The sequence below is a fragment of the Octodon degus genome, unplaced genomic scaffold, assembly GCF_000260255.1.
Source record: "Octodon degus isolate 3935 unplaced genomic scaffold, OctDeg1.0 scaffold00059, whole genome shotgun sequence".
In the NCBI taxonomy this organism is placed as follows: domain Eukaryota; kingdom Metazoa; phylum Chordata; class Mammalia; order Rodentia; family Octodontidae; genus Octodon; species Octodon degus.
Window position 1 is genome coordinate 13,183,440 of NW_004524635.1, and position 3,005 is coordinate 13,186,444.

A 3,005-nucleotide genomic window follows, 5' to 3' on the forward strand; every position below is an offset into this window, starting at 1 on the left:
ATTGAATTAAGCTTTAGGGCTGGTGAGATGGCTCAGTGGTCTAAAGCACCTACTTAGAACATGCTAAGCTAAGCAAAGCACAGGGACTGTGGTTCAATCCCCCAGCACCACACGCCAGCCAGCCCCGCCCCTGGTGGGCTGAGCTGGCCACACACGCACACACACACACACACAAATAAAATAAATAAATAAATAAATAAATTTAAAAAAAAGAGTAAATTTCAAATAATATCAGCTCTCTTACCAGCAATTTGTGTTAAATGTGTTTTATAGCAGATAGCTATGTTTCAAAACAATCTGTCATAGGCTGACATCTTTAAGTCATTGGTTTAAAAATGGATAAATCCAAATCTCATTAGAAATAGACTGTGGTAGCAGATGCACACAGCCCCTTGCTTAATTCCCAATACCAAAAAAATGTATAAGTTAAGGATATGTGTGTTTTATATGATAAAACTAAATAATGCCTACCCTCTCCTCCAAAAGCCCTCAAATTGCTTTAATAGACTGTGAAATCAGAGTGTTGGGGCCGAGGAGATGGCTCAGTGGAATAAGCGCTTCCCTGGCAAGCACAAGGGCCTGAGTTCAACCCTCGGTTCTGCCAAAAAAGAAAAAAAAAAAAAGAAATCAGAGTGCTTCCTAGCAGAGGAACAGTCATATGGGGCTGTGCTTGGTGGGAGGAGAGAGAGGACAAACATGGAGGGACATCTGGAGCTGCCACCTTGTGGAATGACCCCACCCTGCCATGTCCCTGAAGGAGCCTGTCACCAGAGTTTGCAATAGCCTGGGTCAAGATGTTCTTCTACCTGATGTAAATTCATCCGGATGGCAGATGTGATTGTACCGGCCAGACACTGTCTAATTGCTAATGACCTGAGAAGAAACATAGAGACAGAGGGCCCTCAGCAAGATCCTGAGAGAACTGTAAATGTGGAACACGACCAGGCCTGGAAAGAAGAGCCCTTGGACCACTTGCAGATGGACTAGCCCACTTGTGCCTTTGATATAGACCCTTCACACGCACTAACTGGGAGAGTCCATTGTTGGAAGAAAACTTGAGGAGTCACACTGCCGAGGATTCATGAGAGGACCTTCTCGCACCACGTTAAGAGCACCCACGGCGGTGATACTCAGAGCGTCAGCTCTTGCACTCATGTGTACCAAGCAAAGGAGCCGCTAAGCAGCCCACAGCTCTGAAAAGCTGCTCTAGCAGAAGTCCCCAACTGGGGAGCTTCAGGGGTTCTCCACAGTGGGCCACTCTTTGGGCCCATTTCTTTTCTTTCCCCTCATGTATGTGAAAAAAATAAGTTTTTTTTTTTTTTTTTTTTTTTTTGGTGGAACTGGGGATTGAACTCAGACCCTTGCGCTTGCCAGGGAAGCACTTATTCCACTGAGCCATCTCCCCAGACCCCAAAATAAGAAAATAAATGAACTTCGCTTGCTCAAATAGTCAAAATATTGATAATGATTGCCTTAAGAGTAGTGTGATTTGGAGGGGCCGGGGAGATGGCTCAGTAGGATAAGCGCTTGGCTGGCAAACGCAAGGATCTGAGTTCAATCCGCGGTTCCGCCAAAAAAAAAAAAAAAAGAATAGTGTGATTTGGAGCAGAGTTGGTGTCACCATGGAGAACATTTTCCTTGTAGGCTTCTACATTTTTTCCCCTAGGACAACACTAGGTGCTGTCCCTCCAGCAGTGTCACACTTTCCCCATGTATGGCAGCAAAGGGGCCTCACAAAGTCTCCTCCTCCACCAGCTTTTCTAACTAATTATGTTCCTTTTGTTGAACCTGTCAGGTGGCCAAGATGGTGACACAAGCCAACCAGGGCCCAACCTTGGGCAGGGAGTGGGACCAATTCATCCAAACAACATGGCTGGGTTGGGGATGTTGCTCAGTGGCAGAGTATTTGCCCAAAATGCACCAGGGTAAATACCTTGCATTGCAAAATAATAAAATAATAATTATTAATAGTAATAATTGTACTGGTACCTCAGCTCATGGACTTCTCATGGTTCTGGTCCCAGAATTCATTCTACTGGTTGCCACTAAATAATAGTAATTCCAATAATAAGACACATGGCTGAGAATGAAGGAGTAGTTTTCTTTTTTTCTTTTTTTTAATTTTTTTTTAATTTTTATTTGTGTGTGTGTGTGTGTGTGTGTGTGTCCAGCTCAGCCCACCAGGGGGCGGGGCTGGCTGGCATGTGGTGCTGGGGGATTGAACCGCGGTCCCAGTGCTTCGCTAAGTTTGTTCTAAGTAGGTGCTTTAGACCACTGAGCCATCTCACCAGCCCGAAGGAGTGGTTTTCTAAGCAAATCAAGAACAATGTTTTTAAAAGAGAATAGGGGTGCTTGCTTCGGCAGCACATATACTAAAACTGGAACGATACAGAGAAGATTAGCATGGCCCCTGCGCAAGGATGACATGCAAATTTGTGAAGCATTCCATATTTTTTAGTTACATTCTCTTAATGAATAGAACAATTTGTTCTAATGGTGTTTGTAAATAGGATCTCAAGTCCGCATCTTGTACAGCAATTAACCATTAAGAAGAATGTATGCAGTGTGTTAATTATTGAAACTGTCCCTGGGGCTGGTGAGATGGCTCAGTGGTCTAAAGCAACTACTTGGAACAAGCTTGGCAAAGCACAGGGACCGCAGTTCAATCCCCCAGCACCACATGCCAGCCAGCCCCGCCCCCTGGTGGGCTGAGCTGGCCACACACACACACACACACACACAAATAAATAAAATTAAAATTGAAACTGTCCTAGCGATTTGATTTGAAACTGTCTCATTGCTATTTGTTTATCAATAAAATTATGAAAATAAATAAATAAATAAATAAATAAATTTTTTAAAAAAGAGAATAGGGGCCGGGGAGATGGCTCAGTAGAATAAGTGCTTGCCTGGCAGTTGCAAAGGTCTGAGTGCAAATCCCTGGTTCTGCAAAAAAAAAAAAAAAAAAAAAAAAAGAGAGCGAGAGAGAGAATAGATGCTAAAAA

The 3,005-nt window shown here is 43.6% G+C and overlaps 1 non-coding gene across 1 annotated transcript; it reads left to right on the forward strand.

Moving 5' to 3' along the window:
• The first annotated feature begins 2,348 nt into the window (after window positions 1–2,348).
• LOC111817507 lies at window positions 2,349–2,455 on the forward strand. The gene has a single exon (XR_002821684.1). It is a non-coding gene; the product is annotated as a U6 spliceosomal RNA (small nuclear RNA).
• The last annotated feature ends 550 nt before the right edge of the window (window positions 2,456–3,005 follow it).